The sequence below is a fragment of the Lonchura striata genome, chromosome 1 (genome assembly GCF_046129695.1).
Source record: "Lonchura striata isolate bLonStr1 chromosome 1, bLonStr1.mat, whole genome shotgun sequence".
Lineage (NCBI taxonomy): Eukaryota > Metazoa > Chordata > Aves > Passeriformes > Estrildidae > Lonchura > Lonchura striata.
In genome coordinates this window covers 21604609-21622725 of record NC_134603.1, presented here as the reverse complement: position 1 = coordinate 21622725, position 18117 = coordinate 21604609, and the positions used below count along the sequence as shown (strand labels likewise).

The 18117-nt window shown below is 39.3% G+C and overlaps 1 protein-coding gene across 3 annotated transcripts in view; it reads right to left on the bottom strand.

Annotated features, from left to right (window-relative positions):
- Positions 1 to 17690, bottom strand: part of ANKRD46 (ankyrin repeat domain 46) — a 28752-nt gene extending 11062 nt beyond the window's left edge. Inside the window, exon 1 of one of the 3 annotated variants that reach the window (XM_021529432.2) lies at positions 17637 to 17690. The gene's annotated coding sequence lies outside the window, so the exon portion shown is untranslated. Of the gene's footprint in view, positions 1 to 9214; positions 9404 to 9488; positions 9594 to 17636 lie in introns of those variants that run through there. The other 2 variants (XM_021529430.2, XM_021529431.2) reach the window with 2 other exon arrangements.
- Positions 17691 to 18117: the final 427 nt, after the last annotated feature.

Here is an 18117-nt window from a genome sequence, read left to right as displayed (position 1 = left end):
TCTTGAATATCCCAAAAAATTACTACTACTACTCAAATAAATCTATTTTTTTAAAAACAGAAGTAAATGTCTGCTTGTAAAAATGCATCACTATCTACTGAAAATGTATCTGTTAAATAATATTTTTGTTTAAAAAAAAGGTTTGTTTTTAATAACTTGGTACTTTGACAGAAAATTAGTTTTGTGAAAAAAAAGTAAATTAAAAGACATCCTCCCAAGCTAGAAGGATTCCCATTAGAAAGGTATAATTTAAGAATTAATTTTTCCTAGATTTATACATTTATTTAGCCTCAACAAAGTGTACTTCTTAATTAATAACTTTAGAAATTATGCTGTAAGCCTCTTCAATTATACATGTAGTACAGGGTAAGGAAATTTAACCAAGCTGCTTTGTTTTCAAAAGGAATCACTTATATTAAGTGATTCTGTAAAAATAATTTATTTACTAGGAGTCAGCTGTGTCTCAGTATACTGTGTACAATGGTAATTCATTGTCACACACCGATCTGTTGCAGGACATGTTCTCATCTGCAGAAGCCAGGAGTGATCTTGAAAAATTCAAACCACAGAACTAAATGCAAGTTCTGTCACTTCTTAAACTAGTCCTAAAATTTGTGTTAACTGTACAGTTTTATTTTACAGTAAATATATGCTGTTGTCTCTGCTTTCTCATTAAGTTCAACAGCTACCAAATAGCCCCAGGAACAAGAGAGAACAGCTCCACATGAGAAACACAGTCATTCAAGGGACCCATCCCTACACTACAAAAGTATTAATGAACCTACAAAATTTGGATTAATCACCAGTCACTGCTTCATAGGACATACCAGTTCTTCAAAACTATAGTTTTCCCTACTACATTCATGAAAACTGAACTAACTGGCCCTATTTTAAAACAACACATCAGTTCCACAGAACAATACCAGATTGCTTCATCCTTGAGACTTCTCAGTTTTAATACAAACTCTGACATCTAGAATGTAGGCATCAGTAAGATTACCACTAGGGAAACTGCCACCACCAAGAAATGGAAACTAAAACAAATCCACAAAATAGTAACCTCCTGTGCCAGCAAACACATGATATGCCTTCCTCACAAAATTTGCATTTGTCAACTCCCTGGTGGTAAACAGCATCCTCTTTCTGTAATGAACTTTGAGAGCACTTCAGTGGCAATGGCTTGCAGAGCTTTTCCTCTTCATTATTTAAGTGAATGAAAAACATTCCAGTACTTTGCTTAAAATGCTGAGGGAGAAATTCCTCGCTAAGTTTTCATGAACACATGTATTGGTGTGTAAGTTACTGAGAAGCCATTTAACTGAATAAATCTTACATTTAGTAAAAAATTATATGATCAGCTCATTTCCATTTAGGAAAGATCCCCAGTATGTACATCACAATACACTTAAGTTCTGTATTTTCTATTTGAAATCTTTATCTTTTCAGTACAACTGGAACAGTTTTATGGCTCCACAAATATGGATCTGCTGCTAAAAGCAGCATTCCAGATTTTCAGCATGATGCCTATTTTACACACTGCTATATTTTGCAGATTACCCCTTTCGAACTAGCTATTTTTTCAACAGTTCCTGGATTTGAGGTATCACAGCAGGTTTATAACACCTACATGCCCTCTCATGTCCCTAGTCAGCCACATGGGTAGATGCCAACAGATTAATGTTATTTATGCCATTTGTTTCCAATCATTCCCATTCTCTTGTGCAGATGTGAGACACCCAGGTAATGATCTCTTGATGTCAGGACCATCCTGTAAATAGAAACTCTGGGGCACTGCATATACAAAAGGCTTTACAAGTACAAGCTACAAAGTGCTTTATGAAGAAGTTTTAACAACTATTGCTGCTCTTAAGGATCAGCAGATGATGGCTTTGGGAAACAGGGAGCTTTGCTTATTATTGCCCAGTATGTCAAAACTACAAGATAAAAAAATATACAAGGCCTCAAATGCCAATGCAGGGATGAAGGATGCTTCCCCACACAAAATAGTATAAGCTTTCTGTACTGAGGTACACCAAACAAGAGAAAAATGAGAAAGAGATAATTCATTTAAAATGCCTTTATTAACACGCAGATTCACAAACATTTTACCTTTGCTAAACTTAACTGGTAATTCAGTTGCATTACATGATTGAGCACATTTAACTTCTATCAAATATACAGCTAAGTATTTTTGAACACTGCTCATCTTTCATCTTCTGTACAAGAACTATTTAGGAAAAAAAGCAATTTACAGATTTTTTTCAAATAATCTGTAAATTTAATTCCCCACAATTGGCTCAATTAAACCAGTATATAGCTACGGTACTTCTCTGATCATTGTGGCCAGTTCGAATACATCTGTTTTTATATAAAGTTATTGAATCATATTGGTCATAATTATCAACATCTTCACAAAGCTTTACCTGAATTCCTTTTTTGTTTCTGCTGGGAACACATAGGGTGTATGCTGGTCAAGAAAATATTAAAGGTTACTACATATTGTTTTGTTGTTGGTTTAATTGTCTGGTTTTTGAGAGAGTAGAGAGAATTTGTCCCACCCTTAATTAAGTGTGTTTAAATTTGCTGCAGACCCGAGCAGTCTTCTGGAAAAGCCATTGACGGGGCTATGGCTGGCAGCAGGCTGCCGAGGCAGGAACAGCAGTGGAGTCTGGATGGACACTGCCACCACGTGGACTGCTGAATTCCTGTCCGACTGGAGGGACGCACACAATCACGGAATGCTTTGAGGTGGGAGCGACCTAAAAAGGTCATCTGCCATCTTGCCATGGACAGGGACACCTCAAACACCACTAGACCAGGCTGCCCAAAGCCCCATCCAGCTTGGCCTTGAACACTTCCAGGGATGGGGCATACATGGCTTCTCTGGGCAACTTGTTCCAGTTTTTCTTCGCCCTCACAGGAAAGAATTTCATCCTTATATCCAATCTAAACCTTCCCTCTGTCAGTTTAAAGCCATTCCTACTTGTCTGTCATTTCATGTCCTTGCAAAAAGCCCCTCTCCAGATTTCTTGTAGGTTCCCTTTAGATACTGGTGCAGTGTGTAAGCCCAGACTCACAAAGACCACTTTTTCTACATTTGTCATATTTTCTATCTTTCTAGGAAGGAAATTAAGAAAGGCCTGAAAATAAGGTTTTATAAAACTTTATTTAAAGGATTCTGAAATCCAAACTGCTATTTCTCTGCAGTATAAACAGCATTCTCATTTAATCTTTGATCCTCTGTTAGTGAAATGAGCATGTAGGTATGTTGCTTGAGTTCTGAAACCAAAGGTATTTAATTTTTAAAAAGTATGCATTTATGCCTGTTTCTTGAAAAACACCCAAAACTAAATCCAAAACACCCCCACACAAAAAAAAAACAACCAAAAAACAGTCCTTACCTAGACAAACAGTAAGTCTGAGATTATATATTTACTAACATGGGGAAAAACTTTATGTGTCTAGGAGGAATCATCAGAAATAATAACTTAATAAAAGCAATAAAGCAAACTAAGAACCTGTCATCAAATGACTTGCTATATAGTTAATATTTTCTTACTTTTTTCCCTTATAATATATAAAATAGCTTGTATGTCCTTAGTTATGCATAACCTTGATGACATGGCCTTAGCGTGCAACATCAAATCTGGTTTAGTGGCTAGTGAACAGAAGCAAGTCACTTTTAAAAGTAGATGTCTCTTAAATTTGTGACTAATTTATATATAACTGTATGCTTGACCTCACCTTTGAAAAAATATCTTGCCCTGCTTGTTCATTGAAGTTCATTTTTATACCAACAATATATTTGTATCAATGTACCAATGATAAGACAACTAACACTGTCAAACACCCAACTCTTACAAGTGTTGGATACACATATTTCTGTTCAGAATTTTCATGTTCACACAGTAAATCACTAAACCAGTTTATCAAAGACAAATAGTAAATTGATAAATCTAATCTTTCAAATATCTTAAATATCTATCAACACAGCATGACTTAAAAAACTTAACTGTATCACGGTGGATCATGTTACGTGATATAGTAAGATGAAATGGCAACACTATTAAGGTTTTATGTCTAACTAGTATATACATGGTGATACTACTTTTGCATAAATAGTTGCTTCACCATGCTTGGACTCAAAAAATTTCTCCACATAGGCAAACATGTAGTAGTACTAGTGACTGCCCAACTTCAGTCTAAACGGCCTGAAGAGAGTAAATCAGAAGCCTAAGCATTCCCAGGACAACAGGCAAGTCTGAGGAGAATCAGAGAGGTCAACTTCAAGCTCCTGATCTGCACAGGGACTGGAATTGACCACAAATGCAATGAAAGACAATTGAAAAGAACCTGAGAGTGAGGTAGCTCAACTGATGTTTACCAATTGCATCAATTTATCCTGCTGAGCCTGAGAACAAAAGGTGGAAACTTCTACCTTTAGAATAGCAGTAACTCATCTGTGAAAGACTCAATCAATATTCAACATGAAACCCGGTGTCTAGTCAATGAGCAGCAATACCCATGTTTCTTTAGAGAGATTTGACAAGCTCTATTTGAGGAAGGATGAAGAGAAACTGTGAAAAAAAGTCCACATCAATTATTAGTTTTGTGAAAAAAGAGCCTACATAAAAGTAGCCACAGCAGATCACAACAAAGATCCTTTTAGGCCTAGTATAATTTTTGAAATGGTGACAAAAAGCAGAGACCAGAAAGAACACAGAATAGGGCAAGCATATATAATATTGCTTTTTCTATTCAAAGTGATGGGGTTTTTACATATTTGGCTCTGCCTCCACATCTGAATCTGCTCTTTCTCCTCTTCAACACTAATACTTCTAATACCCACAAGATATTCTGGTAAGTTCTCCAACTGAGTTCTCATGAAGAACAACATCTTTTGATCTTGATGAATCAGGGGCTTGGTAGCTTCCCTTGTGGACCCCCAACTCTCCTGCAGGAAGGACAGACTGTGCACCTCTGCCCATTCTTTTCTTGCCACTCATTCTACAGGCCTTCATCACAATCTCCTCAGACATCCCTTTCCAGGATGAATTTTGAAGTCCAGCTTTCTTGGTCATTCCTCATTGGGAAGGGGGTTTGTGTCTATGACCATTCTTGTTTTGCTTCTCTGAATCTCACTCATTGTTATTCTGTTTTGTGAGCAGGCAGACAGAGTAGATGTTTGGGGTGAACCATGGATTAACAAGTGTCATGACAAAATTCTTTGCATTGTTTTTTTACTTGCTTCTCAGTAATATTCACTGTTTGTTTTACCTTTTTCACTGCTGCTTAACACTGTTGTTACATTTTCATGGAACCATTCATCAAAACTACAAGATACTACTCATTACTGTGAGCCCAGTATTTCATATGGGAAGTTAGGATTCTCTTTATGCTATCTGAATCCCTATACTTACACTGAACTCATGTGCCAGTATGCTGCATTATCCAGTTACTCCGTTTTACAGGGTTCTTTTGCAGCTTTTCATAGCTGACCCTATCTTTATAACCCATGTCCTGGCAAACACTATCACCTCGTTGCTTACTGCCTTTTCTAGGCTGTACAATGCAAATTCTAACAGTTCAGAAGCCAGAACTGAACTATGCACAACTAAAATTATTCCAGTCTTACTGATCATAAGTTGACTAAATCAGGCTGATCCGGCTCACCCAGTGCTCTGCTTTCAAGAGCAGCCATCAGAAATCCTCCATTGGGAGAGCACATGAACCTGGCTGCTTCCTGCAGTCCATTCTCCAGACACACCCAGCAGCCACAACAGTACATTGTGGACTTCCCTGAGCAGCTCTTTTATCAGCCCCTCAACAGACTTTCTGTCTATTTTCTAACCCCTTCTTGAACTTGCTCACACTACCACCACAGTGCCCCTGTCATGCTTCCCTGTATCCGTCTGAAACTACCTCCCAAAAGCCCCAGCGTGCAACTCCCATTTCAGTGCCTCAACACCGGATGAATAACTCTCACTTTACTCACTGCCTTCATTGCATAACCCTGGTCATGCCCCAGCAATATCCTCCGTGAACAATCCTGACTTTTCAGTCTTTCCTCTTAGGGAAGTTGATCCCCTTGTCCCTTTCAGTTGCCCTTCCCTGTCCCACTGTGTCCTTCTTCCAATGCAGAGACTGGAACCACACAAACTACCCCAGATGTGCATGCACCAGCCACAGCAGCAAAATGGTGCCCTCTGTCTTCTTCTCACTATCTCTCTGAGGACAGTCACCATTTTCCTGGCTCTCTGGCTGCCATAGCACACTGAGCTTAGGTTTCCAGGGAACATTCAATGGTAACTCCAAGCACTTTCTCTTGACTGGTGGCTGCCAGTCTCGAGTTCACCACCATGTGAGCATGGTTTAGATTATTTTACCCAATACATCATCTTACCTTGTGTACACTGAAGCTCACGTGTCACCTTTCTGCCTCCTTCTTTTTTTTTGCAATTTCCTTTTGCCTTCTTTATAATTACTCAACCCAACCAAATGTCTTTGGTACTATATGCATCCATTCTCCTCAAAATCCTCTGGTATGGTACTTTAATGCTTCCTGAAGATCCACAACACCTGTATCTACAACCCTACTCAGTAACCCTGAGTAAAAGCTGATGAGTCTTGGATGTAGCAAAACTCTGAAGATGTAGCCATTCTCAGAGAGAACCAGCCCCTAAGGTACTAACGCTTAACACAGACAGGCATATTCTTCTGTGGATAAAAAACTCCGAGGTGAAGAAGACTCACAAGCATTTTACACCACCCATGGGAAACTCATATACCCCAAGGCATTGCTGATATTGTCCTGCTGCCCTTTTTCTGTCACCATCCACTACTGCTGGTCAGACACTCTAAGAGGTCTTGAGCATGCTGAAGATTATCATCAATGAGCATTACAGGATTTATGTCTTTGCATTTATATTATAAAATTCAGCTGATGTAGCTGCATTACTTGGATGTCAGAAATTTGCTGACTGACGAAACTGGTGTTTAAGCAGCTCTGTTCCACTCGGCCAATCAAAATTGTACTGATAAAGTAAAAGAAAAAAATGCCACTTGGAAAAGTGGTGCTGATACATGAACGAAAGCTAGAATCTAAGTCCTGTAAGTACAGACACGGCTGCAGTGAGGGACTCTCTACAAATCCATTTCCCACAGGACTGCACAAGATAAAACCTTTTTTTTGCACATATTTAGTAAGTGTCATCTTTAAATAGCAAAGTAAACCACAACAAAACTGACCATTTCGGTATCTGTGCTCTTGACTTACAAACACAATAAACACTCACAAAGGAAATTTGGTGGAACAAGCCCATGCACTCAAGACAGGCCTGTTGCCTACTCTAACAGCATTCAATGGGCGGTCTCTCTAGAAAGCTCAATGCTTCAGGGATCATGTATTTCACATAACATGTATAAACCAATACAAGTATAAACCAATATTCTAAAATATCTTATGGGCTTATTAACTGATCTATCTGGAAGAGGAACATCCACAACTTCAGATCATGTGGGGAGATATGAACTGACAGACTGACCAAAAGAAAAGAGTGGCAGCCCTCAAAATTCCAGCATACCCAAATCCCTAGAAGTGCCTCTAGTAGTAGTTCACTCCTTGGACAACCAAGTAATGCAGGTCCTGAGCTGCAGACGAGGACTTCAAGGCCACATGTCCTCAAACATTAAGTTCAAAAGAATGTGAGGTGAGATAACACAATTAACTTAAAGCACTGCTTCAAATCCCTCACTCTTGCTGATGAGACAACTTTGACTAAAGGACACCAAAACCTGCAGAGAGGAAATGTGTCACTGATTACAGTTCAGAACTGAATTATAGAGTCCCCTCTTGAGGTAAACTCACACAGCTCTGGTAAAAAGACAGCAGATGCACACACTACACTTCAACTCATCTCAGCTTACTTGTCACACCTTTTCTTTGACACAAAAAAGCCAGCAATTAGCCATTGTCATTTCCTGATTGTCACCAACTCTACTATTCAGACTGCAAACATTACTATAAAGATTTTTCTTCTAAAAAACAATTTAACAAGTTCTTGCTGAAAACCTATTTCACAAACAAGCAAAAAAGAAAAACTGATCTATAGTCTGTAGGCAACACTAAACGTAGACTTCTGCTGCAGTAAACAAAAATAATATTTTTACAAATCAGTCACATTCTATCTAGTAAGTGTTTAGGTTTTGCTCTTCTTCGATTTTTTTGAAGGCTGGTCCTGAATATGAGTGCTTTCCGGTGGTTAGAAATTTTCATATATTATTAATGTCAAAATCTATGTTAAATTATTCATGTATTAACATGATCTTTTAGCTCAATTTATTTCCCTCACAGTGTTTACCTTGGTGGTTTAAACAGAAAGCAAAATTACAATTATTCTGCAAAATTAAAAAAAGCCAAATGCCTCTTCCAACAGACTTTTAATTTCCCTACTTGACCTCAGCATATCTTCCTGTTTCTGTTCCAGTTGTTTTGCTAAGAATGATTAACATTATACAAAGAATTATAGAGTTCTGTTCATGGATAATAGTGACTTTTTTAACTGGATCACTGTAGTAAGCATTTACTTTTTCTGCAATTCAATATCTTGTAATTACCTAATATTCTTTGGTTTTGTGTTGCTTTCAACTGGTAAGAATTTCTTCTACAAACTTTTTGCTTGGAAGGTTACAACTCTAAACCCTCATTCTTTAAATTGTTATTAAACTTATTTCATATCCTAGTTCTCAGGATTACCCAATTTTTTCTGTGGAATTTTTTCTGTATAACCCTCTTCCATACTTGTCAGTGCCTCCCAACTCCCCATCACTAACAAATTAAGATGGTAAAGTTTTAATTGCTACATCAAGACCTCTATTAAATATTTAATAAGATTGGTCTCAAGACTGATCTTCAAAGAACTAATTTTATACCCTCTGATACTCAGATTTGATGGATTTTCGATTCATTATTACCCACCATCGTTTATTTCTAGTTACTTCCCTATTCTGTCTACAATTCAGGTGTTATGGCTACCTTTTCACCACAATAACAACGTGCAGCAGCTTTAGTGGGGGTCTAGAAAATAAAAAAGGGAATCACTCCCTGTAAAAACAGCAATTGCTTCATCAAAGACAGCTATGACAGCAGGTTAAAGTATGTATTTCAGCTCCACTTGTTTTCTCCTAGAAAGCACGCTCAGAGCCGCACACTTACCAGCGCCCTGTCAGCAGGGCGGCCGCGTCCCCTCCCCTCCCCTGAGGCTGGCACTGCTCCCGCTGCTCTCCCACCGAACGGCACCACGGCGCTCCACCTCTCCGGCTCCGGGCCGGGCTCTGCCCAGGGCCCGTCCCGGTCCGTGCCCAGGCCCGGCTCGGGCCTGTGGGGTGACAGCACCGGCCGCGCCCTGTCGAGCCCTGTCGAGCCCTGTCGAGCGCTCCCGGCCCCGCTCCGCCCGGCCCCGCGGCTCCCGGCCCCGCTCCCGCCCTACCTGCGCGCGGCTCTCGGGGGGCGCGCGGCTCTCGGGGGCGCGCGGCTCTCGGGGGGCGCGCGGCTCTCGGGGGCGCGCGGCTCTCGGGGGGCGCGCGGCTCTCGGGGGCGCGCGGCCGGGCGGAGCGCGCGGCCGGGCGGGCGCGGGCGCCCCCTGCCGGGCGGAGGCCGCCGGGCGCTCCGTGCGCTCCGCCGCGGCGCGTGCCGGCCCGCGGGGGCGGGACGGCGGGAGCGGGGCAGCGATCGGCCCGTACTCGGCTCTGGGGACCGCCCCTCGAGTGCTGGGCTCAGTTCCGGGCCCCTCCGTTCAGGAAGGACATTCAGGAGCTGGAGCAGTCCAGAGAAGGCCAGGGAGCCGTGAAGGGTCGGAGCACAAGTCCTGCAGGAGCGGCTGGTGGGGCTGGGGGTGCTCAGCCTGGAGCAAAGGAGGCTCGGCCGGGACCGCCCCGCTCCCTGCAGAGCCCCGAGAGGAGGCTGAGCCGGGGGTCGGGCTCTTCTCCAGGGGACAAGGGACAGCACAAGCAGACATTGCTGTGCCAGGGGTGGTTGGTGTTGGACATTAGGAGGAATTCCTTCACAGAAAAGGCGATTAGATACTGCCCAGGGAGGTGGTTAAAGACTTAAAGACCGGACCATGGTGTGGTTGACGGGGTGGTGCTCCGGTAGAGGTTGGACTCATCTCAGAGATCTTTTCCAACCTAAATGATTCTGTGATTTTTTATTTTTACGCTGTTGTGTGTGCTATTCCTATAACACCACAAAAATCAGAAAGCTAAAAATTCAGGCAAAAGTACAGTGCCTTTTTCCCTGCCTCATCTCAGCACCAAGGTTCTCTGGGCATATGTGAACGGAAGTGGGGGTGAGAGAGGAGAAAGGGTGGGGGCTGGGGTTATTGGACTTCACCCAAAATATTAGTATAGCTTTTTTTTTGGATGGATGATACCTCAGCAGGTCAGTAAGTGAACCACAACAGTCTGGTCTGCTTGGAAGGATCAGAGGAAATGTATGCCTTTCCCAGGCAATGCCTAGGTGGCAATAGCCTGCTCAGCCATCACACTAATTACAGATACTCACAGAAACATTACAAGCTGATATGTAAATACTTTTCCTTACTAATAGAGTAGCACCTTTTCCTGTCAACCGTCCCCTTTCTGCTCAAACACTGTTTGGGGAAACAGAAAACAAAATAAAAAAACATAATCTCAGCACTCACTCCCACTAGTAACTAAATTTGTATAAACTCTAAAGAACAGTGCACAGACAAAGAATGACAGTGAAGGTTTTTTGTTGGTTTGTGGGGGTTTTTTGTTTTGGTTTTTTTGTTGTTGTTTGTTTATGGGTTTTTTGTTTTGTTTTTGTGGTATTTGTTTGTTTTCTTTATTCAATACTTCAACAATGGGTTTATTCTTTTCAGGCAATTCATTTTGAAAGACAGTTTCTAAGATAAATTATTAAGGTCCTCTTCTCTTATTTTCTCAAATACACAGTCATCTTCATTTGGCATAACTAAAAATCTTTTCCTTGAGATACAAGGAAAAATTTGAGATACAAATGAAATACATGCAGTGGAACAAATAAACAGTTAGAAGGGCATATGCCTTTCAGTAATTATAGGTAAATACAAACAAGCTATAAAATCTCACATAATACAGTTCAGGTTGATCTTTTTAGGATATTTCAGAGAGAACAGAATTAATTTTTTTCCTGCTGGAATGGGACACAAGAACATTTGCTTCTGCTCTAAGGCTTATTACAATGTACTGTATGTCTGGACTAAACAGCAGTTCCAAATGTGCCAATATGGATGTTTTTTGGCATTATAGTGACCACAAGGGCATATATGCAGGTGCTTCAACTGCTGAATAGGCCTTCTGAATTAGATTGACTTCTGTGAATCACACATTTTTTAACCATAACAACTGCATAAATGCTGCTTTCAACTCTACTTTTCCTAAAGAGTACCCAGTACAGTCTGAAGCTTCTGAGTACCATATCATCTGGCAGGTATAAGTAGGTAAATTATACTATTCCATTGCCTGTATCTACAGTTGTTTTAGGAAAACTTATGGCACTGATTCATCTTTTCAATATATGATTGTAAAGTAAATGTCCTGAAAATCTAATAAAAGTGTCTGTCATGAAGCTATGCTACCCATGCTGCAGTAACTAGCATCAAGGCATTAGGAAGCTGGAACCATACATTATCTCTGTAGAAGTTATTTCATGCCTGTTTCGAGATTTCTAAAACAACACATAACTGCAGAGTTGCCTAGGTGCAGACAATTCTACAACACAGCCTCACTATCTGCAAAGTCCACCTAAGTTTCTTCATTTTCCTTTTAAATCTTACTGCTGCACTAGACTGTGTATTCAGACAAGATTTTTCAGGCTGTTATGCTAAACTACTAGTATCATATACTCCTACAGTATCAGAAACAAAATAAGTTATGTTTTTCTTCTCATGAGCCAGCAGTAAGTTTTCTGAGTCTTTCAACAGCATCAGTTAAACTTTTCTCCAATTCAGAGCAAAGATTTATAAGACTCTTGGGGATGCTAATGCCAAAATTATAAAGACCCAACTCAATCAATGCTTTTTCAAATGAGAATGTCCAAAACTTTTACAACATTTTACAAGCATCTCAAAGAAAAAAAGTAGAGAAATAGCAGAGGAAATCCTTAAGAACATTGTGATCACAGCATTTAGAAGACAGCTAAGCATGGTTTTAAGATTTGGTATTAATTATCTAAAAACACAACTTGGTGTATGAAGACATCAACCACTTCAAATTTGTTGTATAAATGATATATACCATTCCATGCTATCACTGTTTAACTTGAGAGCATACTGGGACTTGCTTTAACAGCTCTATTCTAATTACCAGCTTTAGTTTCTTCAGCTCACAGAGTTTTGTATCAGCAACCAAACACAGCTGTTAAGCTCAATGAATTTCTCTTGCCCTATCCAAGGCTGTTTTTCTCACAAAAAAAAAAAAAAAAAATTAAATATGTTCAGGTCAGACCAATGGCTTCAAGCCCAGACTGCCATGGAACTTAGTCCTTGCTAAAGCTTCGCACAGCAAAGCCACTAAACCACATGCTTTGGTCTCCAGTATGGGTGCAATTCTAGTCAGAAGATGCTGTCTCTCTTAATATAATTTGCAAGTTATTTGTGAATGCTGAAGGCCACACCTAACCTAGACTCTCATCTCCAGCAGTAACAAGTACAGAACACTTTGAAGAAAGGGGCAAGAGAACCCACCACACAGTTTAATTGACTTGCTTATTTGAACAGTGGTTAGTGATTGGTTTTAAGGTTTCTGAAGGTACAGCAGCATCATATTTTTTCTGACTTCAGATCGAGTTTTTAGAAATATTTTTCTTTTAGAAATATATTTCTTCAGCCAATCACATGCTGTAGTAGAGGTATTTATTTTAATTGACTTTATGTTGTTCCCTTTCATTCAATGACTTGAAACAGCAACATCTTTTAGTTATTTAGCTGTTCAGGAACTATCAGCAATGGATACTAATTCCTGCAAATGAACTTCCTTGCATCTTTCATGTGATGGGAATTTATGTGTATGGATATGATTTTTGAATGCATGAATTAATATTATTTTATGATGTGTATGAATAAGATTTTCCAAATGAGTATGATTCCCCACCAGAGGGAAAAAACAAATGCACAAACAATCCTAGTGTGGAATCTAAGAACAAGTCTGTAAAATATATCAGCAGGTGCATGCAGATATACATACCTGATCTCCATACACATTCTATCTTTCTGTAAATTTAAAATGTGTCATTCAAATGTGTCAAGAAACACTTGCAATAAGCAAATAAAATGAAGCAAGTTGTTGAACCATCAAACTAAAATAATTTTTTGTATTCAGACATATTTTTTACCCTCTTTATCCTCCCAAAAATTTAAGTTTTCTTGCCTTTTGTACCTGAAGAAATTCTTACTAAATTTTTTGGAAGTTCACCTAACCAGAAAAACAACACAAGCAAGAACACACTGTATTTACATTCTGGACTTTTATTTCTCACTCATTAACCTCTTTTTTTTTGGATGCTGTATTTCTGTTTTTCATCTATTTAGACATCTTGATCTCCAGAACAGATTGATGAATGCAAGTTGAGAATAAGCTGAAATGCTCTTGTAAGTACTGTAACAAAATATGCTGAGCAAATCAGTATTGAGTTATACCCAGCAGCAACAGTATAAGAAATGAGCTGGCAGAGTGGCCATTATCTCAAAATTCTCTGTTTTAGTACAAGCTACTATCCACAGCTGATTAGTTACATAGTGAATGCTAATCTTCATAATTAAAAGTTTGCTTCTGTTACAAATAAATTTAGAAATAAAGAGATCCAGTCTTTCCCAAGATTAAAATTGGTCTTTTCTTCTGCATCAGTTACAGTTTAAAGCTATGAAATAACGTGCTGTTCATTGCCTCACTGCTCGCTCTAATCAGCACGGGCCTAGAAGATTACACATGGTCCTTTCATTTTTCCTCTTCAGACATTTTCAGTTAGTAGGCAAAGTCTTTAGATATCACAAGGTTAAATAAAGATATTTCTAATGCTGGAATTTATGTTTTAAAATATCAAATATCTAAACATGCTTCCATCCTGAAAGGCCCACACAAAAGAAGTATTTTAGCTACAAATCAGACTTTTAGTTTATTAACACTTCTATTTAAAATAAAAAAAGTCTCAGTGTGAATGTCACAGATCTCATTTGGTCTAACATGGCAGCAGATGAAGCAAGCAAGTGAAGTGGGGAAAAACTGAAAGGCAGAACATACAAAAAATTATACCATCTATATCCTTTATCATAATCAGAATAAGTCCAAGTCAAGGACAGAGAATGTAAAATGTATTACTAAAGCTGTGATGATAAACCTTCTAACATTCAGAAAATTATTTCAGTAAAACTCAGCAAAGATGTGCTTTTTAGTTGATTAATTCTGGACTGAAATTTTGGAATGTGCAAGATACTTTTCCTCAATGGTATTTCTCTCAGCACAGCTGTAGGTGTGATAGAGTAGCAGCCTTATCTCATTTTAAATACAAATTCCTATACCAACACACCTGCTCACCATTTCTTGGCCTTTGGCTGCCTTCATCATCTGTTCTGATACCATTTTCTTCACACAGCTACTGAACACAAAGGTCTAAAAAGGACAAACCAGAGAACTTTCTGATTTTTTTTCAAAATTACATACTTGACTCTTCTATTCCTTTTCCAGAAGAAAATTACAGTTCCTAACTACTGAACCATCATTTTCCTGACTCAGTTAATTTTACCCTGTTCTTAATATCTTTATAGTGCAACAAACCAGCTGCAGTTCCTTACGGCCCAGCCTCAGCATGACTAACCCTGTAAGATTACATTTTATTCTGATCCTTTCCTGAAAGGATTGAGAAATAACCTGTTTTGTGTACAAAATGATCCAGTTTCATGTGCCTGAGTCATGTGCCTGTACTCAAATCAGAGCTCCAATGTGTCTTCTTTGGCATCCTTAGTATACTCTAGAAAAACAAACAGAAAAACCAAACAAAAACCCTCCAGCCAATGAACAGAGGGAGTAGACTTAAATCAGAATCAGTCAATTAGGTTCATTTTATACAGTATACAAATAAAACAGCTGAAATCTTTACTAGAACACTTTCTCTGTGGGAGGGGAGCAAGTGGGAGGTAGGAAGGGGGAGTCTTTGCAAGCATAAAGCTGGCTAAAGCAGTTATTTTGCTCCCACACAAAACTCTGACAACTCTACCTCCAAAAATAAAGGAAAAGGGCAGGAAAAGCATGACATGGAATGCTAAGAAAGGGAGAAAACAGCAGAGTACAGTGAAATGTTTCACTGCTGTAAAGGCTGCCAAGAGAATATGTTTCAGAATTGGTTTGGAGGAGAATATGGGCAAGTGGAAAAGATTTAAAACACACCATCCCCTTCTCCCCAGACCTTCTAAGCTTATTTTTCATGAAGAAGAAGTGAATGTAGACACAAAGTCAGTGAAGTATTCACAAGAAAAGTAACCTGCCAAATTCTTAACCTGTTGATTTTGAAGCTGACTTCTAATTTGGTTAAGTAGGCAATGTCATGCAGTAGCTAATCTCATCATTGGCAATCTGGATGTCAGCTGAGCAGCTTTCTTCTGGATAATCACAAATACAATGATCAAACATCAAGCTGTATATACCATAGAACTGCATTTCTCAACTCTGCATTGGGAACTGCACCAAAGGACAGAACTAATGAGATTTGCTGTAAAGGCAAGTAGGTCTAGTGATCTGGAGAGAAAAAAAAAAAGGGGGGGGGGGGAGGGGCTATAAGACAAATGTTTAAACTTTCTTCTGGAAGAACACAGGTTCACACAATAGGTCAGTGCTTGATACAGAGAATAGTGCTTATAGTACAGAGTAAGAAACTTGATTTTTTTTTTTTAACAGGATATGATGAGATAGGTCTTTTGAATGATTACCAGATATGATAATAGTAAGAGCTAAAACTAACAAGTAAGAGATACTTTGAACAACAGACCCAGCAGTCTGAGTTTTCATCTGGTTGCCTAAACTGAATGACAAACTTTTGCACCTGAGTTTTGCAGAGAAGAATAGCATTCAATCAAATGTTTCTTGATAGGCCTTGAGATACAGCTCATTGTGTTGGGATTTTAAAAACATATTAACAGAGATAGGAATCTCCTTTTCTATTTGGTGGTTCGGTATCTGACCAGGAGATGGGAGACCTGGGTCTCTAGCTCAAATGACTCCACAAAACCACACTCTGTTTTTGAAGTCATAGCCCCTAGTTTCATTTCTTTAAAAACCCCACATCTTTGATCTGGTTTGATTGTTTTTTAAAATACTGTTTTACCTTTGCTTTGTTTACATTTTTTGTAGAAATTGAAGTTCCTGCATCTGCTTGTCTGTTGTTTTAACCCAGTTCCTCTTAACTTCCTGGACTGCCTTAAAATAATTCTTAAAAATAGCAGAAAAAAAATCAGCAAACATACAGAAACACATAGAAATAGAAAGCTTATTTTGGTTTTTAAACAAAGCTTTTGATTTTAAGACAAGTTCACCCTACACTGTTCTTTCCTCATGAGTTAATCATTTCCAAAGCTGTGTGTAGATGTACAACTCAACAAACCTACAGATCACCTACATGCTCCTATATGATGACAGAGTGCCTACATATTAGGAACATTAGGATACATACATCACTTTGAAAATACAGTGGATAGGTACCTAAATGTGTCCTTTTTGTGAAATATTTTTCCCATGCATAAGCCATAGGTGAGTTAGAATCGCTAATACAACGGTGTGAAGGAGAAAAACCCCAAAACACCAACATGACCCCTATCAACAACAACTATATCCAGCACTTAGAAAAGTGGCACAAATCAATGCCAACAAGAACCATTTATAAATATGTCAAGAATTAATATAAAACATTAAATTATTGTGGAAAGGTAATCTTTAAGATTACAAAAAGTCCTTTCAGTTTTACCTATGTATGTAACAATTTCAGTGAAATTCTACAATCCATCAGCTGTGTATTGAAAGAAGGATCCATAAAACTTTTAAAAGCCAAGGGAAAAAAAGTAATAAAACATGAAGAAATTATTCTGTTGAATGGCTGTTTGGATTTTTTTAGCTAAATAAAATGGAAGTGCAATCCAGAAATATTTCATTACTTAACCAGATTAAAAAACACCAAACCAAAGCACAGATGTAATCTTGAAGTGCATTTTGTACTCATTCTTTACACATTGTAGCAAAATGGAAATAAACTGGGGTCAGATTATCCAATCTCTCCACTGGTTTTGGTGGTACCAAACATTGTTACAACGTAGAACTAAGACTTTTTCCTCCTTTTCTTAAACAACTCTGGGTTTCTCTGCACAGTAGGTGGTAAGGCTCCTAGAGCAGCCACTGCCATGCTGCAACCAACCGCTGTGGAGCTGCATCAGGCTGAGCTCTGTGCAGGAGCAAAGCAAATTGAACACTCAGTTACCCATGTGCCAGGGGCACAGCTGGCCTGAGCCCTCTGATTTAAGCAACCTGGGTAAATCTCCACAACCTTACAACTGGAGCAGTGCAGGCTACATGGCCAGTACGGACGTATTACTCACCCTCCGCTGGGTCTTGTGCCCAGACAGCCCCATTTCCTCTCCTGGGCTTGGAGCAGTGCTGGATGGAGAATTATCTCCTCAGACAGTTTGCCACAGCTGAGAAGCATGCAGCTCTTTTGCTGGACAGCTAGTACTGCAGTTTGTAAAGGCACATAGAGGGAAACAGAAAGATATGTAGAGGCTGAGCTCCAATGCAGTAGATTTAAACCAGACAAGTTACCAGCATCAAAAAACAGGTTTCTGTGCACCTTTCCTTGCTGCCACCAAAAGACATGGTCTGTTCTTCCCCTTCCACTCCATTCATTCATCTGCTGCAATCAATATAATTCACTAAGCAAGCAAAAAGAGATTTCTTTGTTTTCTGTTTCTCTGTAGAGAGAAGTAGACATGAACACAACTGCAGTAGGGAGCCATTAGACCGGCCCTGCTATACTAACTGCCCCCACAGGGCACTCTGACAAATGGGACCTTGGCACCAGGC